Below are 26,758 nucleotides of genomic sequence, written 5' to 3' on the forward strand. Positions count from 1 at the left end.
CACTCACCTGATAAGTGATAGGGCCTGGTTTGAACCCAGGCCCCACGAGGGGCAGGGATGTGAAGGACCCCATCAGATAGCAAGTCTCTGTCCTTCTCCTGAGCTGGGGGCCTGGGAATTGCCTCTAGTAGGGGAGGGGAGGTGGGGCAGGAGACAGGATTGGCAAAGTGGGGGCACGGAGAGAAGGAGGCTGCTAGCCACCCCAGTAAGCGCTGGGCTGGTATTTGGTTCTTTGCACAGAATCCTCACAGCCACCCTGAGAAGCAGCCCTGTGATCCCCCCGTGTTACTGATGAGGAAACCGAAGCCCAGAGAAGTTAAGGGACTCGTCAGAGGTCACAGCAAATACCAGAGCTCGGTGACCCCCCGGGGCCCGTCTGGCTCCCTGGTCTCCTGGTGGTTCTCTGACTCCTCAAGCCTTCCAGAACATTCCCTGCACCTGTGCCTCTTCTCCCTCCCTGCAGAGCAGGCTCAGGTGGCCCCAGAGCAGCCCAGGGGACGGTGGCCTCCCAGCCCCTCCTCCTGGGCCCTCTACTTGCATGGACGTCGCCCAGGGTCCACTGGCTTCTCCAGCGAGCGAACCCCGGGGGCTCGGGGGAGCCTCCAGGGGCCTTTACAGGACCCGCCTCGAGGCGGCTGGCCCGCTCTCTCTGCCCAGGCAGCCCCTGTTTGAACCTAAGTGCAGGACATTTCCGAGCGTCCGCGTCACATTCCGTGTGCTGACTGTCCCCCGAGGCCAGCTGGCAGCCGGCAGAGCTCGGGTCCCGCTGGCTTCTGGCTCCTGTGGGTCTGGGTGGTTGGTGCTCGGAGCTCCCCACACAGGGAACCGAGGGGCCGGGTGGGGACGGAGCCCTCGGGCAGCCCTGGAGCCTGCCTCCAGGCCGCCTGGCTGCTGTGCCCTGTCCTGGGCCTCTGTCTGTCCTCTGGGTGGTTTGCTGGTGTCTGCCTGTCCCTCCCTCGCTCTGTCCCCTTCCCTGTCTCTCTCCTTGTCATTGTCCCTGTACTGTCCCTCCTCCTCCCTGCCTCCTCCTCTCAGCCTCCTGATTCCCTTGTCCCCTCCTCACCCATCTCCCCTTCCCTCCTTCCCCCTCCACCTTCTCTCTAATGTCCAGGGTCAAGGTCACAGCTGCAGAGGCTTCTCTTCACCTGCCCACCAAGGGGTCCTGGGCTCTGCCCTGGGCCACAGTGAGGGTGATGCCCAGAGCCTGGGGTGGGGCAGGGAGTTGGGGAGTGCTGCTGGGTGAGCAGGGCATCGAGGGCCCTTGCCATTTACAGAGCACCTGCTGGGGGAGTGGCAGGCAATCAGTGGCTTACAGGAGCGACATAGAATCACACCGGCCACCTTGTTTGTGTGACTTAAGGCAAGTCACTTGCCCTCTCAGGATGTCTGCATCCTCACCTGTAAAACAGGTAAATATCGTAGCGCTTCTATGAAGAGACGGTGCATGTAAACTACTTAGAGCCACGCCTGACTCCAGAGAGCATGTGGGCCTTCCCAGCTGGCATTATCTGTGCATAATAATAAAATAACTGCCACGACTCAGAGCTCAGGAAGCAGAAGGTTTCCAGGACAGCTGGTGCCCCGCGGTTACCTCCCCCAACCCTGGTCGCATCCTCCACCAGGATGGAGGTGACCCCTGCCCTGTGTTTCACATTTACCCTGTTCCTCTTTGTAGTCTGACTCCCTTTGTCTGTGCCACCAAACAAGGAGCAGCTGGTCATGCTTGTGTATAATCTTTATAAAAATGACATCACTGTGAGGCTTTTCTGTACCTTGATTTTCTCGCTCAGCATTATTTCTAGATATGCTTGTGGAGATGTCCATGTCTGTGGTTCATCATCTCGCTGATACAAGGCATGTCATTGTATGATACATCTCAATTTGTGTGTCCATCCTCCTCTCCGGGGATATGAGTTGTTTTTAGGTTTGGTTTGGGTGTTTGCTTGTTGGTTACTACAAACAGAGCTGCTGTCAACATTCTTTTTTTTTTTTTTTAAGATTTTATTTATTTGAGAAAGAGAGATAATGAGACACAGAGAGAGAGCATGAGCAGAGGGGGAGAGGGAGAAGCAGGCTCCCTGCTGAGCTGGGAGCCCGAGATCATGACCTAAGTCAAAGGCAGATGCTTAACTGACTGAGCCATCCAGGCGCCCCTGCTCTTAACATTCTTGCACATGTCTCCTGGTACATCAGCACAGGAGGTTCTCGGAGGTATATGCCACACCCAAACTTACCAAGTTCCTAAATTTTGCCAGAATTCAGTATAAAATGGTGACTCTCTGTGTCCCTAATTTCCATTTCCCTGATTGCTAATAAAACTATATTTTCAAATGATGATTGGCCCTTGGGTTTCTTCTGTGCAATGCTTATTCGTGTATTTTTCTAATTTTTCTATTGATTTTTGGTTGCTGTCCTAGGGATTTTTAGCAGTCTCTTATCCATGTAGGAAAATAGCCATGTATTGACTCCATGCTGTAAATCTTCTCCCCGTCTGAGACTTGTCCTTTCACTTTCTCCATTGGCCCCCTGTGGCCCAGCCCCCGCCTCCGTCTTTCTCTGACATCTGACCTTGTAGTGGCACAAGGCTTGATGTGAGGCACAAGGCCTCATACTTGATTTACTGCTCTGTTGTCACTGTTTTGAAATACTTAATCATTTTATCTTTGAACTTATGTTTTGCAAGTGAAGCCTGCAGTGACGGTGGAGGATGCATGTAACCTGAGCCGATCCGTGCATGTATCTGTGTGGCTGACCCTTCCCACCCCATCTGTGCCACCTGGGCACAGGATTTCAGTGCACCCATGATGTGTGGGCACTCAGCAACACTCAGTGAGCTCAAGGTACCACTTCACACCCATTAGGATGGTTATTATATACATATGTTTTTTAAAAAACAGAAAATAAACACAACAGATGTTGGTGAGGATGTGGAGAAACCGGAACCCTTGTGCATTCCTGGTAGAAATGTAAAACGGTGCAGCCACTGTGGAAAATAATATGGCAATTCTTAGAAAAACAATTAAAGAGAGAATTACCATATAATCCAGGATTTCTGGTTCTGAGCATGTACCCAAAAGAATTAAAAGTAGGAACACCACATATCTCTATGCCCAGCTTCACACCAAGATTATTCACAGTGGCCAAAAGGTGGAAGCAACCCAAGTGTCCATCTGCAGGTGAATGGAGAAACAGAATATGATAGATCCACACAATGGAATATTATTCAGGCTTAAAAAGGAAGGAAATTCTGATCCATGCTACAATGTGGGTGAATCTTGAAGAAATGATGCCTTATGCTTAGAATGGTCCAATTCATAAAGGCAGAAAGTGGGAAGGCGGTTTCTAGGGGCTAAGGGGCACTCAGAATGGGGAGTTCATGTTTAACATGTATGAAGTTTCAGCTGGAGAAGATAAAAACCTTCCAGAAGTAGGCGGTGGAGATGGCAGTGCAATGTGAATGTGTTTCACATCACCGACTTAAAATGGTTAAAATTGTAAATTTTATGCTATATATATTTATCATGATTTTTAAAGTAAGTACATGTGTTACATCTATGATGAAATAGGAGTAGTCACAGGCCTGAGAAGCCATGCTCTCCATTGTGTATTAGTCAGAATTCTCCAGAAAAGCAGAATCAATAAGCTATATGGAGGGGCACCTGGGTGGCTCAGCAGGTTAAAGCATCTGACTCCTTGAGCTCAACTCAGGTTGTGAGACCAAGCCCTGCATTGAGTTCTGTGCTGGATGTGGAGTCTGCTTAATATTTTCATTCTCCTCTTCCCTTTTCCCCTACCCCTCACCTCTCATATGTGCCCTCTCTCTCTCAAAAATTTTTTTTTTAAATTTATTTATGATAGTCACTCAGAGAGAAAGAGAGAGAGAGAGAGAGAGAGTCAGAGACACAGGCAGGCTCCATGCACCGGGAGCCCGACGTGGGATTCGATCCTGGGTCTGCCAGGATCGTGCCCTGGGCCAAAGGCAGGCGCCAAACCGCTGCGCCACCCAGGGATCCCCTCTCTCTCAAAATTAAAAAAAAAATTAAAAATAAGATACATGGAGACATATAAGAGGAGACTTATTATGGGAGTTGGCTTACACCATTATGGAGGCTGGGATGTGTCATCTGCAAGCTGGAATGGCAGCGGTGGAGTTCACTCCAGGTCCAAGGGCCTTAGAACCAGGAGGTTGCTGGTGTATGATCTGGAGTCCCAGCCCCAAGAACCAGGAGCTCTGATGTCCAAAGGCAGAAACATCCCAGCTCAAGAAGAGAAAGAAACAATTCACCCTTCTTCCACCTTTTTGTTCTATTTTGACTCTCAAAGGGCTGGATGATGCCCAGCCACACTGGTGAGGGTGCATCTTCTTTACTTAGCCTACTGATTCAAACACTAATCCCTTCCAGAAACACCCTCATGAACACACCCAGACTAATATTTTACCAGCCTTCCGGGCATCCTTTAGTTAAGTCAAACTGATACATGAAAGTCATCACACAGTAGGACTAGAACTTGATTCAACTGTAGAAAGAGATCCATGGCCTTTTGAGAAACATGAAATACCAAGAACCCTAACATATACTTCCTCACTTGTATTATTATTAGCCAACTGCTTATGTTGAAAATGATGGCATGGAAGAAAAGGAAAGATCCACGACCTGCAATTCCTTTGCCTTTCAGACCTCTCTTCTCAGCTGAATGCAGAAAGTGAAGGTACAATGTGTGCAGCTTAAGAAGTGAAATCAGCTCAGCTGAGCTCAGTTGTGTGTACAATTTCCATCATCAAATGATACACATGTTTCTCTCTCTCTTTTTTTTTTTAAGATTTTATTTATTCATGAGAGACAGAGAGGGAGAGAGGCAGAGACAGGCAGAGGGAGAAGCAGGCTCCATGCAGGGAGCCCAACATGGGACTAGATCCCAGGACTCCAGGATCACGCCCTGGGCTAAAGGCAGGTGCTAAACCACTGAGCCACCCAGGGATCCCGATACACATGTTTCTGATGAGCTACATAATACAGACTACAATTTTGAAGACCCTGTATAGGAGTTAAATGCTCTTATATTTGCATCCAATCTGGCATGACACAATATGAAGGTAAATAGTAAAATTTATGCTAGTACTTTAAAATTTTAATTATTTCTTTACTTAGTATGATATTAAGAATCAAATAAAACTATCACGATGAGGCCAATGTTCCTCTAATATCAAATATGGTAAAGAGGAAAACAATGAGCGAATATCTCACATGAACATGCCACAAAAATCCTCAAAAAAATGTATTAGAAATCAAATCCAATGATGTATAAAATGAATTCTACACCAGGACCAAGCGGGAATCATTCCAGGCATGCAAGACTGGTTCAACATTCAAAAACTAATCAGATTGATCTACCATATTAAGAAGTTAAATAAGAAGAATCAAAATCAGAAATGAAAAATCATATGAAGCAGAAAAATCACTGGACAAAATCCAACACCCATTCATGATTTTAAAAAATTTAGAAATCTAGGATGAGAAGAGAATGTTTTCAACTAGGTAAAAAGAAAATCAGCCAAAACTAAATAAACAAACAAACAAACAAAACCAACAGCTAATATCACCCTTAATGGTGAGAGACTAGACATTTTCCCCCTGAGGCTGGAAACAAGGCAGATGTCCTCTCTCGTTACTTTTTTTAGGACTACTAGAAGTCCTAGAGAGTGCAGTAACACAAAATAATAATAATAATAATAATAATAATAATAATAATAGGTATACAGCTTAGAAAAGAAGAAATAAAACTGTGTTTATTTGCAAATGACATGATTGTCTACATAGAATATCCCGCAGAATCTCAAATTAAAAAAAGAAACTCTTAAAAAAAAAAAAAAAAAAAGAAACTCTTCAAACTAGGAAGTGAGTATAACAGAGTTTCAGGACATAAGACCACCATACTAAAATCAATTGCTTTCCTATACAGCAGGAATGAGTAGTTGAAATTTAAAATAAGAAAAACAGGGCAGCCCGGGTGGCTCAATGGTTTAGCACCTGCCTTTTGGCCCAAGGTGTGATCTTGGAGACCCTGAATCAAGTCCCACGTCGGACTCCCTGCATGGAGCCTGCTTCTCCCTCTGCCTGTGTCTCTGCCTCTCTCTCTGTGTGTCTCTGATGAATAAATAAATAAAATCTTTAAAGATAAATAAATAAAATAAAACAAAATTAGAAAAACAATACCATTACGGTAACACCCAAATCAGAAATACTTAGGTATAAATTCAACAAAATATGCACAAGATCTTTATGCAGAAAACTTATAAAAACTGATGAAAGAAATCCAAGAAGGTCTACAGTTGAAAAACACAATATTTGATCTGAAAATTTTACTAAATACGATTAGTCGTTATAGAAAAAAGATGAGTGCATTTAATGATCTACAATAAAAACTATCCAAATGGGAGCAAGAGAGAAACAAATGAATGCAAAAGAGTGACAGGGCCTCAGTGATCCCTGGGACAATATCAAGAGATCTAACAGACATAAAATGGAAGTCTTAGGGGGTCAAGGGGCAGGAGGAGGAAGGAGATGTTTCAAGCAGCAACCATATTTGGGACAAAGGGTCTCTAGGAATGTCCTGGAGTTAGAACACATAGGAGTGGGAGGACGGCTCCAGGACATGGAGCAAACTTAAAACACGCTCCACAGTCCATGTTCTATAGCTGGGGCTGGGGAGCTTAGAGGCGCATTTTATTGAACACTTTTTATAACCTGCTGCACCTTCAGTGCAGAAAAATAAACAGAAGAAGTGGAAATCACCTGTCGTTTTACCTACAGAGATACCTCCATGGGGAGCATGTGGTGCAGAGGCCTCATTCTCATGTCACTAAATATGCTTCATAGTCGCCATTGTTGCTGGCTGCATAATATTCCATCCGCTGGAACCCCAGGAGCTTACCTATCCATTCAGCTGTTGGACATTTGGGTTGTCCCCAGTTATTGGCCATCATCATCAACACCTCAGTGACCATGCTTATTTGTAAACCGGGATCTTAAGCTTTCATTGTGCTTTCTGATGTTAGAATGGGTAAAAAATGAAAGCGATTTTAAGGCTTACAATACATACTGTGGGACTTACATACTCCCAAATTCAGCATCACAGCAGTTTCACATTTTACGTGCTAAATTTACGCAAGGATACTGGGTAAATAGTTAAGGCTCTGTGACTTGGAAAATCCTGAGTTTACTTAAAAAAAAAAAAAAAGGAAAAGAAAAAGAAAATCCTGAGTTTAAGACCTCCTTCCTAGTTTGTAATCAACTAGAAACAGGGTCCTAGCAGCTTGTGAAACGTTCTCAAGTGAGCAAGTGTGTATATGTGTGTGTCCTAACCCCTTCCTGTGTACTTGGTGCATTTCTCATCCACACTACTCAACCCTCTGAGGTGTACGAGGGATGTACAGTGCTCCCATTTTACAGGCAAAAAAGCTGAAGCCCAGAGGTCATGTGTCATACGACGGAAAGAAGCATAAGCTTTGGGGCAGACACACCTGGGCTTGACTCCATTCTGCCGCTGGGTGAGCTTGGCCTGTGCCTTCCTCTTTATCTCTGAGCCTGTTTCTTGTATATAGAATGGACACAGAAACACCTGCCTGCTGTAAAGATTGAGTGGTTGGATGGAAGCTTCTGGAATAGATGGGCACATAGTTGAGTAGTTGCTAAGCAATGGGAGTTCTGGTCATTGTGAGGAAAGCCACTTTTCCAAAGTTCCAAAGGCGAGACATGGATGCTGCTCTCCTAATCCTAAGTCCAGAGGAGAAAACTGGGCTAACTCTGTATATGGGGTTATCCGCAGCGGGCTTCCAGAGGCTCCCCAGCTAAAGATGAAAGGAGACAACTTCCCTGCCCAAGGTAACCTTTAACATGATACAGCCCAATGAGGTGATTGGTGGTTACCTAGTGGCCCACTAGGACAGGAAGTTTCCTTTTCAGCCTGTCTTGGTGTCCTCCCAACCTGATACATGACATGAAGCCCATCCCCAGGTCCTGGACCCAGGGAACCAGGCAAGATTTGATGCCAGCAGGGAAGAGGGGACCCCTCCACCACCCGGATATGGGAAAGTTGCTCCAGCTGCCAGGCCAGGCCATTCTGGGTAATGGATGGCGTCTCCTTAATGCTCTCTGGGAGACGGGCCCCTCTTTAATCTGCTGCAGTGTCATTAAGAGAGAAAACGTTTTCTCCATGGGGCTCCTGATGGCCTTTAGAAACTGCAAGTTAAACACCAACCAGGAAGGGCTGCTCCGGCCTTAACCCTCCCCTTCCCAGCACAGGCCCAGGCCTCAGGCCAATGGGGCCGCAGATCTCCGGCCTGGACTCTCAGGAGCCCTGGGGTCGGGTTTGCGGGCTCTTCTCAGCCTGGAGGTGAGTGGGTGGGCGTGAGGGCAGAGGGAGGCCAAAGGGAGAAGAGGATTCCTTGAGCCTCTCCACTCCGGTGTTTGTAGACAGAGAACTCGCCCCCAGGCTGGCCAGAGAGCAGAGCATTGGGGGACCCACACTGGGGACTGGGTGACTGTGGGCCACTCCCTTAACCTCTCTGTGCTGGGTTCCTACGGGGGGCGGGGCGGGGGGCTGTGGGCCTCCCAGCTCCACGCTTCTAGGGTCTGTTTCACGGCAAGTAGAGCCTGGTGGTCTTCTCCAAGAGGACTGACGTGTCCGTGTCCCCCGGGTCCCTGCACAGAAGCCCGCCCCCCACTGGAGCACATGTGACAGGTGGGGAGGCCAGCCCTGGGGACAGAGGAGAGCAGGTGACCTGGGTGGGCTGACAGAGGGGAGGAGCCCCCGTTGCCCAGCACCCCTGGGAGCCCAGCACTGTGCTGAGACTCCCCCCACCACACACATACACACACACACACACACACAAACACTCCCCAGGGCCAGGCTCACAACACAAGACAGACAGGTCTCACCTTGACCCCTTGCCTCCCACCTCCCTGCTTTTGCACCAGCAGTCTCCCCTCCTCCTATGCCTTCCCCTCCTCTATCCAAATCCCACACAGCCCAAGGCCTGCCTCCTCCAGGAAGTCTTCCAGCCAAACCCTCCTGGCTCCACCCAGCTGGCCCTCTGGTTGTTTCACTGCCCAACACAGTTTTAGATTTTGCGCCGCGAGGCCCAGACCCACGCATGAGCTCATCTCATTCTCTCTCCGGGTTAATCGATATTTATGGGGTGCTGGCTCGGAGCCAGGCACTGTGGGGGCCCCAGAGGGGATGAGAATAAACACCCACCGAGCACCTGCAGATGCCCCTGGGCCCGGTCAGCCCACGTGGGGTCCGGGCAGGCTCCTCGCCCTGTTGGAAGGATGAGGATCTGGGGCCCAGAGACAGGAGAGGTGGCTCAGGTCCCACAGTGAGTCAGTGGCTGGGACTCCAAGTCCCACCCCCGCCCATTACCCACCCCTCCCCCCCAGAACTCCCTATCCCCCTGGGCTCCGGCAGGACTGCTCCTTTAGCCTGGGGCTGTCTGGTCACACGAGGGGGCTCAGTGGCCACAGCTCCACAGAGCAGGGGGCAGGACAGGGGCAGCAAGGCCTGGCCCTTGGTGACACGTGGGGCCCTTAGGTGACCCCTCAGGGACGCCAGGCCACCCTCAGTGGCCCACTCACCACCTCTTTCCTCCCCGCCTGGCCCCGGCTGTGCTCCCACCCGGACTCCCACCCCCTCCACCCCGCGCTCCCCAGACCGTCCCCAGGGCCCGGCTTTCCCTGAAGAGCCCCAGGGTGTGAGTTAGTCCACGTCCCTCTGGTTGCAGCCGCTCTTCTCCGGCCGCCCCTGCCCGCCCGACCCTCAGAGGCTGCTCGGGGAACAGAGGGCGCTGCTGGTGCGGGCCATGGGCGGGCGAGGCCGGGTGACAAGTCCCACCCCTTGGAGCTGGGAGCCACGTGTCCCCAGTGAGACAAGGCTGCACGGTGGCCGCGCGGGGGGACACGAGGCCCTCCTGCCTCCGACCCTGGCCGTGCGGCGCTCCCGGGGCGCTGACGGAGGCCTCACCTGACACGGGGGTGACCTGTGGACGCTGCTGGCTGCCCCCCAAACCTCACGGTCACAGTCGGCCTGGAGGGGAGCAGGAGAGGCTGAGACAGACAGGAAAGCGCACCCCGAGCTTCGACAGCCCGGGGAGCCCCCAGATCCACCAGAGCTCTCCCTGCTGGGGGCGGGAAACGGCCCGGGGAGGGCGCCAGGGGTCACACGCCAGTTGGCGCCCAGGACTCCGCGCGGGCTCCGAGGGTCGGCGTCCCCGTGCCACGGTGTCAGGGCGAGTCTCCGGCTGCCAAGCTGTCGGTGACCGGTGACCGTCGCTGCAGGTGCGCCCCGACCCTCCATCCGCGCTGGCGCCCCTCCCGGGGACGCTCGGGTCCTCAGCGGGCGCCGGCGGGGACACGGGGGGAGAGGGCAGGAAGGCCACTCTTCTTGATTTGGTTTTCAGATCAAGGAACAAAAATTGTATTTACGCTCCTGGCGAGCAGCTGATTTTCCTGATCGCCCACCCGGCTGCACACGGCTCCACAGCGTCGGGTGGGGAGCGACTCCTTGTCCCTGAGACTGTGAACCGCAGAGAGAGGCCGTCTGGGGCCGGGAACCCCCTGCCCCCCACAAGCCCTCCTGGCCTCCCTCCGGCCTCCTGTCCCTGCTTCTCTCCCGTCACTTGCTCTTCCCGGCACCGGGTCTCCAGTGTCTCTGCCTGCCCTGTCCCCACCGCCTCCTGGCGTGCCCCCCGGGGTGAGTCCTGCCTGTGCCCGGGCCGCTCCCCGCGCCCCTTCTCTCTGCAGGAGCCGAGCTGGGGCCTTCCCCCCACATTCCCAAGGGCGATGCTCACTGTGAGTGAAGAGGAGGGAGGAGACAGGCGGGACTTGCTCAGGTCACCTGCCCTGGCCGCTGGGGGCTGGCGGGCGGGGGACCCACAGTCGGCCTGGGCGCCCACAGAGGGCGGCCTGCGGGGTCAGGTGGGGGCTGCCGGCGGGGAGAACGGGGTGAGGGCAGTTCGAGGGCAGCCGGGCCCTCGGTGCTGGGGTGCAGGGGGCTGAAGGCCCGGCCGCCCCGTCCTCCTGGGGCCCAGGCTGGACGCCTCCACCCACACGGGCCTGCAGCAGAGCTGCCCTGGCCCCAGACACTGCTCCTTCCTGGGGTCCGGCCCCAGCTCAGCACCTCCTCCTTTCCCTTGCTCCCTGCACCCCCACCCAGGAGCCTCTCCCCGACCTCTGTCCCTTGTCCCCACAGTCCCCACCCAGTCTAGAGCATCATCTTGTCTCCTCGGACACAGCACATCCACCTGGTGTCCTGCCCCCCCTTCCAGCACCCAGTCCACAGCTCACGTGAACATGCCAGGCCCCCTCTCATGCGCCTTCCGTGGCTCCCCTGCTCTGAGGATGAAAATCCTCCAGTTCACGTGGTCATGTGAACTGCCGGGCCCCCGTGGGCCTGCCTCCTGGCCGCCCCCAGCCGTCTCTCCCTACTCCTTGCCACACTCTGACCCCGCGGCCCCAGCTACGTGCAGGTCTCCTCCCTCCTGGAGCAGACCTTCCAGGCCTTCCCCGCCTGACACCCGCCTCCTGCACAGCTTGGCTCAGCGGGCAGCACCACAGCTGGATGCCCGGAGCAGCCACTGTGCTCCAGGCTATGGACGGTGTATGATTATCTCATTTAATACTCCATCTACCCCGGGGAATATTATTATCCCCATTTTACAGAAGAGAACATTGAGGTTCGCAGACGTGAAACTCCTGGCCGAGGTCACTAGGCTGGGAAGTGGTGGAGCTGGGATTAGAGCTCAGGTTATTTGTGTGATGTTAACCCTCCCCGCCCCACCCACCCCTCCCAGGTTTGGGGCCCCTCCTGCACACTCCTGTGTGTCCCCTGTACAAGCATCCGCCCGACTGTTTCTCCAACCCCCGCATTGGGCCTGGGCTGTGAGCTCCCCACGGCCACCCTGGGTCACTCCTGCCTCTGATCCCCAGGCCCTGCACAGGGCCAGGCCTGTGGAAGGCGCATGGCCAGCATCAGCGGATTAAGGCAGTGGCAGCCCTGTGACTCCCCAGCCCCTCCCACTCCTATCCCTCAGCCCCGCCTGCTGCCAATATCCTCATCTGCAAGGCCTTTAAACCAAATAGATTTTTACAGTTCATTTGAGTTCATTGCAGCTGCCCTTTCTGGAAACGTCTTTCACAAATTTCCTGCAGAGAGGTGGCCTGCTGGCAGCTCTCCCTCCCCAAACCTCACTCCATCCTAATGCCCCAGACCCCTAGGAGGAAGCAGAGGGTCACAGGAGGACTGCCTAGAGAATGTGGTCACATCAGGCCCTGGAATCCAACAGGTCTGGAGGTTGGGAACCTTGTGGCCTCATGGGGTCTCTGAGGCAGAGAGCACTCTCTTGTCCCTGAGCACAGCGGGAGCCCTGGGATAAGTGTGGTCAAGTCCCACTCACCTCTGGAGCCTCCCCTCCCATCAGCATCCCCAGCCCAGGCCCTTGGGATCCTTGAAGGCGCCCCCTATACCCAGTCCTTCTACAGGAATTCCTTTCCTCCACCTGTCACTGTCTAAGTCCAACTCACCCTTGAAGCCTCTGCTCCATAGCATCTCCTCCAGGAAGCCTTCCCTGACCCCCAGGCGAGGCTAGGAGCCCCTCCTCAGGATTCTCACAACCTCTGGGCTTACTCTGCTCTTAGCACTTCCCCACTGGGTAGTGATGGCTGGCCTGGCTGTTGTCCTGCTCCCCACTCCCCTACTTTTTAGCCTGGGGGCTCCTCAGGAGCAGGGGGATGGCCTGAGACAGCCCAGAGCCCAGAGTGGAGGCTCCCACAGGAGGCATTGGGTGCAAGGTCACGGCTGCACCTTCCCTAGCAGTGTGGCAGTGGGTCAGGATCCAGGGAGGTGGAGGACCCCGAGTCTGACATGAGCCTCCTGGATGACCTGTTACTCATCTCTCTTTCTAATTATATGTCCTAAATCACTAGCTTTTGTGCCACAAAATAGATGGTGGAGGGGAGAACAATTCCAGGAAACCTAAACTCTGGCGGAGGAATTCAGAGACTTGGGAGGGACTGGCGCCTGGCCCTCTGCCCCAACTCATCCCAGGCATCTTAATGGAACTAGGTCACCCTCAGAGCCCATCAGACACAGTCCAAATAACTTCAGCAAACTGTCCTTCTTCCTCCCCTTGCAGAGGCCACTTAGCGGTACAGACAAGCTCACTGCCCGAGCCCTGGGTCAGCCCTGACCTGCAGCAGCAGAGGATGATGGCTCCAGCCCCTCCCCTGGGACTCCTCACCGATTCCTGAACCATAAGCTTCATCTGCTGGGCCAGACATCTTGTATTTGCTATCACCGCTCTCCCCCGCCCCCCAACCCAGCCCTCCCTGCATTCAGCAGGTGCTCACTGAGCTCCTGCCCTGCATCTGACAATGCTCCGGCATCTGGGATACAGCAGAAAACAAAGCAGACAAAGTCGCTGCCTTCTTGCTGCTGATATTTCCTCGAAAGAGACAGACGAGAGGCACCTGGGTGGCTCAGTTAGTTAAGCATCTGCCTTTGTCTCAGGTTATGATCCCAGGGTCCTGGGATTGAACCCCTCATAGGGCACCCTGCTCAGCAAGGAGCTGGCTTCTCCCTCTCTCTCTGCTACTCCCCTGGCTTATTCTCTCTCTCTCTGTGTGTCAAATAAATACATAAAATCTTTTTTAAAAAACCATTTTTTTAAAAAAAATAAAGAGGCAAACAACAATAGTGGGGGTCGGGGGAACAAGGAAAGTTGGAGTTTGATTGGTACTGGGAGTGAGCGATGCATCTTGTGTCCTGAGAGCTGCAAGCACACAGGTGATGTGAGGGGACAATGGAGGACATTAGAGCGCGTCCTGCAGGACCCTGTACCCTGTGCTAAGACCTCCAGGGCCTTACCTAGCAGGTCCCTTGCCTGTCTCATCTCTCCACATTGACCGTAGCTCCCTGGGGACAGGGGACTTGTTTTCTCTTCTTCTAAATCCAGGGATGAGGAGATTTGCTTAGGAGAAAAGGCCAATAGAGATGTAGCCTCACAACAGGACTGCTGGTCCAGGGCTCAGCTGGGACAGCTCAGAGAGAAAGGGGTGCCCTTTGATGTCAGGTTGGAATGTGGGGTGTTACTAGAAGTAGGCAGGTCCCAGGGGACCAGGCTCGAGGAAGACACAGACGGAGCTGAGCCAGCGCAGCACAGGGTGCGTTTCAGCACCATGGAGAACTCCAGGGCTCCTGGAAGACTTCTGTCTTCTGTTGTGGGGCCATTCACTGATTACTGTCTTTAGGTGGAATTATCTGACTGCTCAGAGAAATTTCCTCTTGCAAAGAATACCTTATGAAACCTTATGAATACCCCCAGAAATGGGGCACAGAGTCTGGAGTCAGACTACCGACCCTTCACGAGTTGTGTAAACTTGGCCCGGTCTCGTCTATGCTTTGGCTGCTGTCCGGCAAACGATGATAATGAGAATACTGACCTTACAGGGTTAAGGGTTAGAGGGTCAAAAGAAATATTGAGAATAAAGAACTTAACACAGAGACTGGCACATGGTAAGTGCTTTAAAATTCTGTGTTTATTACTCCCAAGGGCTTTTCTATAGACAGCAATGGGGATGGGGTGGGAAGGGCGCTACAGGAGGCATTCACGTCCTCCAGGGTCTGAAACATCGTTAGGGGGTTTTTGAGGAGGGACATCAGGATCTGTCTTACTCAGCTCAGGCTACTTTTAATAATACCATAGACTGTGCAGTTTAAACAAGAAATATTTCTCATGATTCTAGAGGCAGGGAAAGCCAAGATCAAGGCATTGGGAGACCTGGTGTCTGGTGAGAGCCCACTTCGCAGCTTGCTGATGGCTGTCTTCTAGTTGGATCCTCATGTGACAGAGCAGAGAGAGGAAGCAAGCTCTCTCCCATATCATCTTATAAGGGCGTTAATCCCATCTGAGGCTCCACCCTCATGCTCTAAGCACCTCATCAATGCCTCATCTTCAAATACCATCACTGAGACTTAGGATTTCAACATATGAATTAGAAGGGTGCAGGAAGACAGAAACATTCAGTCCATAACAGAATATTTGATGGAATAAGAAACCTAAGCCAGGATCCTGATACCAGATACTTCCAATGAGCTATGTTACTTTAGATAAGTCATAAACTTTCCAGACTCTGTTCCCTGGTGAAAACATGCAGCTAGAATTTCTTTTTTCCTTTGCTTTTCCTTTCTTTCCCCCCTTCACTTCTTATCTCCCTTCCCTCCTTCCTTCTTTTCTTCTCTAAGTATATATTCATGGATTGCTTGATCAGTTAGAGAAAAACAGTGTTTCTATTCATATGTTTCTATACCTAAGTTTCTATTCGTATTCATAACTTTCATATGCTAAAACTCTAACCCCCAGTGGGATGGCATCAAGAGGTGGGGCCTTTGGAGGTAATTAGGTTTTAGTGACATCATAAAGGTGGAGGCCCATGATGGGATTAATGTCCTTGTAAGAAGAGAAGGAGACTAGAGCTCACTCTCAGCCAAGTAAGGATACAGTGAGAAGGCAGCCATCTGCAAATCACGAGGAGGGCTCTCACCAGAACCGGACCATGCCGACAAGCTGATTTTGGATTTCTAGCCTCCAGATAGGTGAGAAATAAATTTCTGTTGCTTAAGCCAGTCTATGGTCTTTTGGTTCTAGCAGCTAAATGAAGCCAGTGGAGATATTGGACTATGTGGCACATAAGGTCCTTTCTAGTCCTAACCGACTCTGGGTGTTTGCTTCTGCCTTTCCAAGAGCAGACAAAGCACTGGGCTAGATGAGAAGGAAGGTCTTTGGAAGGCCAGGAGAGGCTCCTGTTGGAAAAGGTTAGATGTCTTTGCTTTGGGCATGCCCAGTCTCGTAATCCAACATTGAACCTCCCCTCATTTCCCAGTTTATGTTCAAGCTCCTTGAACCCTCAGAACCTGCATACCCAGACAGTCATCACTTTCTACTTGCTCACCACCATTCAACCACATTGGCATTCTTCCATAGACCATGATTCTCCCTGTGAGCCTCGTTATGTTATTCCTGTTGACAGGAATGTGCACTATCACCCAAGACACTTTCAGTTGCAAAGAACAGAAACCTGCCTCAGTATGATTTAAATAAAATAATGAAATATAGGCAGGAAAGAGGGGCGCGGTTTACCTGGTTCCTCTGCCTGAAGAGTCTGATTCAGGTACAGCTGGATCCAGGGAGTCAAATAATATTGTCAGGACCTTCTAATTCCATCTCTTAACTGGGTTTTCTATTTGCATAGGCTTTATTTTCCAGCAGGGTTCTACCCTCTAGGTGAGAGATGGCCACAGATAGTTCCAAACTTCTATCATGTAGGTTTACCACATTTCTTTGCTAGGGGTTCAAGCAGGAGCTTCTGGTATTTTCTCTCACTGGTCTGGCTTGGATCATCTGCCCACTTCCGAACCAGAAGAAACCATGAGTGGAATTCACTAGTTAGCCAGGCCTGGAGAGTGTGTGTTCACTCTGGAGCAAGAGCTTATGGTTGGTGCCATCTACGTGACTGAAAGTAAAGGGGTACATTGTTGCCCACCCAAAATAGGGGTGCGTTAGTTGAGGAAGAGATAAAGGATGTTAGGCAAGTAAGATAAAAAATAAAAATAAATGAAAAACTAGATGTCTTTGACTTATTTTCTGTTCCTGTGACTGATTCCTGCTCATTGCTTCAGGTTTCAACATATATGCACTTATTCAGAGAGGACCTCTCTGACTTACTGATCGAAACCAGGACCCTTCAATTTTCCTTTTCCATTTTAGGTCTTAATATATTAATAGCTAAGGCTTATGGAGCACTTGCTCTATGCCAGATACTGTTCTGAGTGTTTTAAGTGCGTTAACAAATTTAATTCTCATAAAAACCCCAATAGGTAGTTACTTTATGAGTTCAATTTTCTAGATGAGGAATTCAGGGCTAGTAAGGTCAAGCAACTTGCTGGAGATCTCACAGCCAGAACACAGCAGGGCCAGGATTCAAACCCAGGCAGGTGCACTTCAGAGCCCATCCTCTAAGGAGGCTGTCTGACCTCCTTGCCATAATCACACAACCATCAGACAACAATCCCACGGCTTACTTGTACTTACATGTATCGTCGGCATGATTATTTGCTCAATGTCTGCCTCCTCCACTAGACTGTGAACTCCAGTCTAGTGAACACCACAGAGGCAGGTACCCTGTCTTTCTCGACCATCGTGAGCTCTCAGCACCCATCATGATGCACAGAGTAGGACTTGGTGCCCTCATGTTTCCAATGGGAAGAATGAGGCTGCCCAACCCTGTCTTCCATAGGTGGGGGAGGCAAATACAAAACATGGTCCCATACCTGCCTCCCCATCCTGCCTGCCACCTTCCTGGCTTATCCCCACTGTCCTTCTTGCCTCCCTCCCTCCTCTGTCCCTCTGGGACATCGTCTTTCTCACCACCTCCTGCTTTTCTGCTTTATCCCATACTTTCTCGTCTCTCCCCACCCCACCTCTAGCTAATTAAAAGATACCGCGGAACATGTTTCATTTGCATTTGGCTCGGAGGCCTTGGTGCCGTTGGCTGCATGTTCATTAAACGGCTCTGTGTAGAGGGATGTAATGAACTGGTTTTATTACAATCGTCATCTGCCCATCCTGGGGAGGTGGTTATGTATTCACTGGGAAAAAGAGAACTATAAACCTCAGCTGCTAATGCCTGGGGTTTAGGGATGAGAATGGAGATGGGAGTGAGGGAGAGCTCAGTTCTGGCACAGGGAACATGGTAGGGGAAGGCAGGGGAGACAGGTGCTGGCATTGCCCCGTTACCATAACCCATAGCCATGAGTGCCAGAAATCCCATTGGCTTTGACCACAGTCCAAAATTCTTTGGGGTGGTTATTGAAGAGGGGTCCCCACATTCATCTCTTTGCCCAGCACCATCTGCAGACGAGATTATTGGCTTGGCACACTACTAGGACCACTATTCCATTACCTGCGTGTTACTGTGGTTGTGATGACAAAGAAATCCTTTGACAAGCATCATGGGAAAGCGTTCTGATGGGCATTTGTCCACGGTATTTCTCCTCACTGCCTCCCAGATAAGCAGTGCCATGCAGAGCCTTGCCCCAGACTTGGTGCTTTACCCAGCTTATTTAATTCAGCCCTCCCAACAAGCAGACGAGTTAGGAGTTGTCATTATCCCAATTTTATACATGAAAAAATGGAGGCCCAGAAAATGGGTATTTCCAAGGCCATGTAGCCAGGACACAGTGGATTCAGAGTTTGAAACCAGGTCTGCCCACACCAGAGCCTTCACCCCTGCTCTCTACCATCCACGGCTTACAAGTATGGCCCATAGACATAGGAGTTCTACATCTTATTTTATTAATGCTAAACAAGGCTCCTAAAGCTCAAATGCCATAGTGGTCTGGGGGTTTCTGCAGGAGGTTCATCTTCCTTTCCAGCTTAACTTGGGTCAGGCCTTAAGAGCATCTGGGCTGAAGCCATGAGTACGTGCCCATGCATAAGGGACATGTGGGGTTGGGGGCCACACGCATAGATGGGGAAGGGAGGAGTCAGTCCTGGGATCTGATCATCTGAGGGGAAGAGCAGCTGGGCTGGAATCTCTTTAAGCCTTGGCTCTGCCTAAAACCCACTGAGGGACATCAGGAAATTTCACACACGGCAGATAGATACTGACCCTCTGCTACATGGCAGCCACTGCTCTGGGTCTGGGGAGACAGCGGGGCATTAAATGGACAAATGATCCTTCCCTCAAGTAGGTGACGATCAGGGTAGGGTGGACACATGACACACTATTCCTCCTTGGGCTCCGTTATCCATCTGTCCAGAGGGCAGGCTGGGGTCTCTGCAGCAGGGTCACAGGCTCAGATACTGCCAAGGGCCAAGCAAGTGACAGATGCCAGCTGGTGGGGATGATGAAGAGCAGGGGCCATCACCAGGGGCTGCTGCCTCTCAGCACCAGTGACAGTCACTGGGTGAAGTGCAGGCCCAGTATGTTGGCTTCTCTGACATCATTTTATGTGAAATCTTTAGGGTTTTTTTTTTATTTTATAAAACAAACCAGAAAATAAAACCCATTTTGTAGGCAAACCAGCACCTGCCTGTGGGTGCTGCAGGCCTGCAGGCCTCTAGTTTGCAATGATCATCCATCAATGACAGACACAGAGAGTCCTGCAGTGAAGCTGGAACATAGTAGGATGACAATCACAGGCTCCCTCCCTTGAAGCAGCTGCAAACTGGGCTAACAGAGTCCAAGTTCTGGAGAAGCTGGGGCAGCTTGGAGCCGGGAGGTGACAGAGTCTGAAAGCCCCCGCCCTGCACCCACACTGCTGGGAGGATGGGCCACCCTGGGCAGGGAGAGGCCACCCTGTGCTGTGTCAGCAGGGACGAGCTGGAGGTGGCCCTACAAACCCTGAGTCAGGGGCCGGGGAGAGGGTTTTGTGAGTATGCACATGTATGTGTGTTCATGGGCACGTGTGTGCATGTCTGCATGCAGGTGTACATGTGTGCATGTGAGAGACGGTCGTGGTGGGTCAGGAGTTGGAGCAGAAGGAGGGCAGGGCAGACCCAGAGGAAATCATGAGGTCTCTAACAGCCCCAGGGGGACGCAAAGGTGAAGGCGGTGTGCAGAGGTCTGGAGAGGCAGGAAGGAAAGGCCTAAGGCCATGCACAGCACCTGCTAACAACCAGAACGAAGCTGAGCACTGGAGCCTCCCGTGTGTCCCTCTGCTCTCGTGCTTTACATGCACATCATTTCAGGAAACCCTCCCCCATCACCCCGTGAGGGAGGTACTGTTATCTCCCCATTTCACAGGCAGCAAACCGAGGCACAGAAAGTGCAGGTTGCTCCTTCGCATCGTGGCAGTGGTGCCAACCAGGCAGGGACCGAATCCAGCAGTTGGCTCCCAGGTCCATGGGGGACCCTACTCTCCTTCAAGCCTCTAAAATACAGTTCTACATATGACGACTGTCCTCTGCAGAAGACCCACTAGGTGTCAGGCACCACAGGGGCGCTTTACTCCCCACACTCAGCTCTTGCAACAACCAAATGTGGAGGAGACCACCATCCCACTTTACAGGTGAAAAGATGGAGCCTCAGGGATTTGCTGCTGGGGTTTGCCTGGAGCCAGCCCCAGGTCTCAGGTGCTGTTGGGTTCCGGCAGGTTCTGGAGGATCTAACTGCAAGGCCCTGTTCTTCCAGAACAATAGCGCTGCCCCCTGGTTTCTGGTCAGGAAAACACGGAGCTCATTGGGATCCTCTGGCCCAGTCTTGACTCTTTCCACTCCCTGAGGGTTCTGAGCCCAGTCCTGGCCCAGGACCCTGGGTCATCTAACAATCCCAGAGCCCCCACCGGTCCCTCCTGCATGCCTAGAAATCAGACACATTATAGAATTCTGATGCCCCTGAGATCAAGCAGTCCTCTGCCCAGGGCCCATTCCAACAGTGAGATCTGTTAACTGGTTAGTAGAGAAGCAGCCAAACTCTAAATAATCCCCGAGCATATGAGCCACCATCTGCACCCGGTGTCCTGGGCACACGGCCGCCACCACTGTCTGCTCCTGCAGAGCCTCCCGGGCAGCGCCTTTCCTGCCGCCCTCAGCAGAGGCAAAACCTGCAAGGAGAATAAGACCCATGACCCCAGGGAGCAGAAGGGACTGTGCAGGGAGCAGGATTTGGAGGAAACTTAGGAGGGAGACCAAGAGGAGGTCTAGGGGAAAGAACTCACATTAGCTGAGCAGTGATCGTAATGGTCCCTTTCCTGTGACTTCTCATCTAAGCCTCATCATTTATGGGACAGATGTCATTGTTCCCATTTTGCAGATGAGGAAACTGAGGCCCAGAGAGGTTAAATGATCTGCTCAAGGTCATGTAGCTTGACCATTATGGGGCAGGGGTTCAAAGCCAGGCCCCCAGTGGCCCCTAAGTCCACCTTCTTCCTCCCAACCACACTGTCTAGGTTAGCTCTTCCCTGCGTGGGGTTCCTCCACCTCTGCTGCCCTCTTGCCGAAGCCAACAGGTGGCTCCCCGAGAGAGGAAAGCTTCAGGAGATCCCAGCCTTTGAGGAGCAGTGGCCAAAAGGGAGAAGCAAGCATTGTGGAGCAAAGCAAATCCCTGGGCCTCTTAGTAATTACCGGTGCAGACAGATACCAGCTTCCCTCCCCAGCAAGTCTGTAAATCAAACCTCAGACCTGGATTTTGCAGCATCTGCTCTGGGAAGTGAGGCAGGAAACAGAGGAGAGATGCAGGGAGAAGGGCAGAGCCCCGGTCAGGCCCTGCGGGCTTCTGGGATGGAGGGGAGGCGCACAGCACGGCCAGGGAGGGACCACTGCCCCCACCTGCACCCCCAGGGGGACGGGCCAGACTTCCTGGGGCCCCTGCCAGCCCCGACATTCTGTGTGTCCCTGACCCCACGGCGGGGGCAGCGGGAGCAAAGGGTCTGGGCTCAGGGGTGAGGCTGGGCAGGGGGCTTAGGGTCAGCGGCGTCTCTGAGCTAAGCCCTGGGGGCAGGGTGGGTAGGTAGCGAGGCGGGGGGGGGGGGGGGGGGGGGAGCCGCTGTCCCCAGAGCACAGGCTGGGGTCAGGGTGTCCGCAGGGCCCTGGGCCAGGGCAGCAGGAGGGAAGCCAGGGGGGCGCTCGGCCGGGCTGGGCTCCGGCTCTGCGGTGACCGGCCGCGTGACCTCGGGGAAGCCAGGTGTCCGCTCTGGGCCTCGGCTGTCCCCCGCCCCCCCCCCGGGCCCCGTGGAGGTGGCCACCCCCGCCCCGGGCGCCAGGCTGCTGCGAGGACTGCAGGAGGCCCAGGACAGAAGGGCCCGTCAGGAAGGCCCCTGGGTGCCCAGGGCGCCAGGCCTGGCCCTGCTCCCCCTGCCTCTGCCCCAGCCAAATAAGGGTCACCTGTCAGGTCCCCCATGTTCCCTTGGCTCCCTAATAGGAGCTCCTTGTCTCCCTCCACCCTCTCTCATCCTCAGAACATGTCAGACACTTTCCCTGCTCCTCATCTTATAGCCAGAAGTGAATGCCTCCCCCTTGCCACTCTGATAACCGAATTTTTAATTATTTTAATTATCACCTGAGGAATCAGGTTCCTGCCATAGACAATTAAAATGAGATCCAACTCTGCTTTGTCTCTCTCCTTTCAGCTTGAATCTGATGGTGAATTACGTAGCGCACTTGGAAACAAGAGTTAGAGGAGACCACTGAGGGCGGAAGGAGCCTGGTGGGTGGAAGAAGAATGTGGTTGTGACGGCATGTCTGGATGAGGACCCCCACATATTGTGTGTGCAACTGTGCCCAAGAGTGTGTATGTATGTGTGTGCCTGTGTGTGTGAATGCATGAATGCACCTGAGTACGTGAATATGAGTATGTGTTTCTGAGCATGCGCAGGGAGGGAAAGGAGTGGGATGACAAGATGCAGGCAGGACACAGGAGGTGGGATCTGGTGACAGATAATGGTGCAAGGCTACCTGGGGAGTAGGTAATAGGGTGCAGGTACAGGTCTGTACCTGGAGGCCAGCAGGTCCCCTACTTCCTGGTTCAATTTCCCCACTCTGAGTCTCATTTTGCTCACCTGCCAACCAGGCACAGTGATGGTTCCTCCCGCACAAGACCATTAGCTGTCAGAATTGGGTGCAATGGGCCGTGAGCTCAGCATCACAGAGCAAGTGTTCATGGAGGGTTAGTTATTAGTACTCACCCAGGGTGGCAGCATGGGGGACTCTATGGTGACCACACAGGTGACAGGGCATGACTGTGGGTGATGAGGACTCAGGTCCTATGGTCCAAGTGGCAGGGCCTAGACCTCAGGCTTCTGGTGCTTGGCTTGGCTGGGGACCTGCTGTCCTCTATAGAGACCTGCCCATCCTCCAGGGAGTGGACAGAATCTGTGTCTGGCCCCAGGTGCCATCATGGGACCACTTTGTGGAGTGGGAATTCAATGTGGAGCATCCACAAGGCTGCTCAGTCTCAGGCACCTGAGCCAGTCTTGAGCCGAGCCACCCTCTCATGTGATGGGTGGGCAGTAATGGAGGAGGCCACAGGGAAGCCCTAAGGGTCCTTATGGAAGCCCTAAGGGTCCAAAATAGAAACTATTGGAGCAGATCTGAAGTGGAAGGAAAGAGGAAAGGCACCTTGAGGCCTATCAAGCTCCCATTCTGCACTGCAGTCAGGTCTAGCCAGAGGCCTCTAGGTTCCAGTGTTCCCTAGTGAGAGCTTTAGACAGCACGGGACTCCCAGATCACACCTAGACCCTGGGGGGAGCCTTCACACCCCTCCTATTCTCTAAAGGGTTGGGGCTGCAGAGAGAACAGGAGCAAGGCAGGCAGCCCCTCCCTCCTACTTTGTGAGGCTGGAAATTCAATTGCATTTTAGGTCAACCACTTGCCAGATGAGATTCGGGGTTTGTTTCTCAGCAATCTCAGCCCTGTGGCTGTAGGAGGTAACAGTCTCTTAGGGCAGACATAGAAGATTTCATGTCATTTATAAGGCACTTGTGCTGGGAATTTGAATCCCTGAGCTCATTCTTTTCTTTTCCCACTTTGTCCAGTGACATTAGGTGCAGCCATCCAATCTCATTATATGTGTTAGTTTAACAAGACTGTTCAAATGTATCTTATACCTGGTCACTCAGATCCTTGCTTTTTGTAAGTGCTTGATTACGATTATCCAATGGTGATATTTTGCATATTTCTATTGCCAGATCACACCATGAATGATTAGTGCTCTCTTTGCTAATGACTAGCAACAGAGTCATTAATGTCTTCAATCAGAATAAAGAGCCAATTCCAGAAACCCCAAAATTAACTCAGAAAATAATTTGCCCTTAAGATTCTGTTCCTCTAGAACCACTCTCAATACCAAAACATGTATTAGTCAGTGTTCTCTAGAGAAACAGAACCAATGGGATGTGTTTATGTAGCAAGAAAGATAATTGTTACCAGGAGTTATGGAGACTGGAAGTCCAAATCTGCAGTGTGGGCCAGCAGGCAGAGACCCAGGATAGCCCATGGTGCACGTGGAGTCTGAAGTATTATGTGGGGTAGATGTAAGACTGAAAGCCTCTAGGAATAAACAGACAAAGTTTAAAAAACAGACAAACAAACCTCAGGGGTTTTGTTTTTGTTTTTGTTTTAGCAAATCCCAGTCACTCATAGGAAAAATCAAGGAGATTCTTAAGAGAGTATCCTTGAGGTGCAGGCTAAGGAAGGGGTGCTTCCTATTGCAAAAATCCACCCAGAGCAATTTTCTCTAAGGACAATAAACTTTAATCTGCAGAGCAAAGAGAAACAAAAACTGTTGCCTCAGGGCACTGGTGGAAATCCACTGCAACTGAAGAAAGGAAACGGGATAAAAATAAGTACTAGCTGTGGGGAGGGGCAGGAATGCATGCTTAAGATAGGTCCAGGGTTACAGCTGGAGGCAAAAACACTTGGTGAAATCCACACCTGGAGTCACAAGGGCATAGTACTTGCTTAAGACTGAAAATTAATCACATCATCAGAAATACACCCTCTCACACTCCTCCCACACTGGCTAACAAGCACTGAGTAAAAATAACAATGGAATATATCCGGGAGAGCTTTAAAAGACAGATCCTCTGTATAGTGCAGCACAAAAGAAAGACCCAAAGCCAGGGATTTGAGGAGCAGACATAGGAAACTGACCTCTGAAAAACAAGCCCAAACCCTAAATGCAAGGTATCACTAGATGAACTTGAAGCCTGTGGTGTACCGAGAATAACCATAGCAACCACAGACCTCAAACTAAGCCCCACTCCTGACTAGATTAACACCTACTCCCACACAAAAGTCTAGAAGAAAGAAAGGTGTGCACATCTCTAAGCATGAAAAACATTTACCTCAGAATTTATCATCCTAAAAAAGATGTCCAGCTTTCAATAAAAAGTTATGGTGCAGATAAAAAGCCAAAGAAAAAACACACAAAAAAGACACAAAGCAATCATCAATGCCAAACTTAGGTAGAACACAGATGTTGGAACTATCAGACAGGGACTTATAAATTACAAGATTAATATATTAAAGGTTCTAATGAAAAGGCTGACAATGTGCAAGATCAGATGATTACCTTCAGCAGAGAAAGAAACTCTAAGAAAGCATCGAGCGAAAATGCTAAAAAAAAAAAAAACACAAAAATACAGAAACAAAGATGAGGCATAACTTACATGGGTTCATCAGTAGACTTGAAATAGCCGAGAAAAGAATCAGTGAACTTAGGGATAAGTCAATATATTACACAACTGAAACAAGGAAGGAAGGAAGACAGGGAGGGAGGGGAGGCAAGAAACAGAACAGAGCATCTGAGAACTGTGGGGCAATATCAGATAGTATAATAAACAAGTAGTTGCAATCCCAGAAGGACAACAGAGGAAAAGGAGCCCGAAAAATATTTGAAGAAATAATCCAAGAATTTTCCAAAATCAATGACATACACCAAACTACAGGTCCAAGAAGCTCAGAGAACATCAAACAGAATCAAGTCCAAAAATTAAAAAGTGAATATATAAATAAAACAAAACAAAACAAAATACAGGCAAATAAATTCAAACTTAAATATCTGAAAACCAAAAACAAAGAGAAAATCTTAAAGAAACCCAAGGAAATAAGACCTGTCTTACAGAGGACACAAGATAAGAATGACAGCAGACTTCTTGTCAGAAAACATGCAAACAAGAAGACAATGGAATGATAATTTAAAGGTGATGGAAAAATAACATATAAAGTCATCAACTCCAAATTCTATACCCAGTGAAAATATCTTTGGAAATTATGGAGAAATAATTATTTCCTAGGACAAACAAAAACTTAAGAACTTTATTGCTAGTAAACCTACTCTGATTAAGAAATATTTAAGTAAGGCACCTGGGTGGCTCAGTCAGTTAACCATCTGCGTTCGACTCAGGTAATGATCCCAGGGTCCTTGGATCGAGTTCCTGCTCAGCAAGGAATATGCTTCTCTCTTTCCCTCTGCCCCTCCTCCCCACTCATGCTCTCTCTCTCTCTCCCAGATAAATAAACACGAATCTTAAAAAAAAAAATTATCTAAGTAAATTCTTCAGGCAAAAGGAATCTATCAGTATAATCTCAGAATTACACAAATAAAGAGTATTATAAATGAAATAAATGAAGACATAATCAATTTTCTTTGTTATTTCAATTGTTCTAAAACATAAATAACTGTCAAAAGAAAAATAAAAACCATGTACCATGTGGTTGTAGTATATGTGACATCAAAACCTATGACAAAAACAGTACAAAGGGTAAGAGGTAGGAATTGGAAATATGCTGTTTTCATGTCATTATACTATTCATGAAGTGGTATATTATTTTAAGATATTCTCAGATTAATTGAAATGAATGTTAAAAACACTTTGGTAACCACTACAATTTTTAAAAGATGGTAATAGAAAAGATAAAATGGAATCATCAAAAATGTTACTTAACTCAAGAGAAGGCAGAAGAGGAAAAAAGAACACCAATAGAACAAATTAGGAAGTAATTTGATGATAGATTTCAAACCAATCACATCAATCATCACCATAAATGTGAAGAAACTGGGATCCCTGGGTGGCGCAGCGGTTTGGCGCCTGCCTTTGGCCCAGGGCGCGATCCTGGAGATCCGGGATCGAATCCCACATCGGGCTCCCGGTGCATGGAGCCTGCTTCTCCCTCTGCCTCTCTCTCTCTCTCTCTCTCTCTCTC

General features: G+C 50.5%; 1 long non-coding RNA gene across 4 annotated transcripts; it reads left to right on the forward strand.

The window, feature by feature from the left end:
• The first annotated feature begins 7,701 nt into the window (after window positions 1–7,701).
• Window positions 7,702–13,711, forward strand: LOC140634051 (uncharacterized). Of its 4 annotated transcripts, none has more exons than XR_012031609.1 (5): window positions 7,702–7,883; window positions 8,016–8,125; window positions 8,238–8,394; window positions 10,457–10,749; window positions 13,190–13,711. It is a non-coding gene; the product is annotated as an uncharacterized lncRNA (long non-coding RNA). The 4 variants fall into 4 exon arrangements; XR_012031610.1 differs by lacking the exon at window positions 8,238–8,394 and adding an exon at window positions 8,652–8,742 and having other exon boundaries at window positions 7,705–7,883; XR_012031608.1 differs by lacking the exon at window positions 8,238–8,394 and having other exon boundaries at window positions 7,709–7,883; window positions 7,965–8,125.
• Window positions 13,712–26,758: the final 13,047 nt, after the last annotated feature.

The sequence above is a fragment of the Canis lupus genome, chromosome 5 (genome assembly GCF_048164855.1).
Source record: "Canis lupus baileyi chromosome 5, mCanLup2.hap1, whole genome shotgun sequence".
Taxonomy (NCBI): Eukaryota; Metazoa; Chordata; class Mammalia; order Carnivora; family Canidae; genus Canis; species Canis lupus.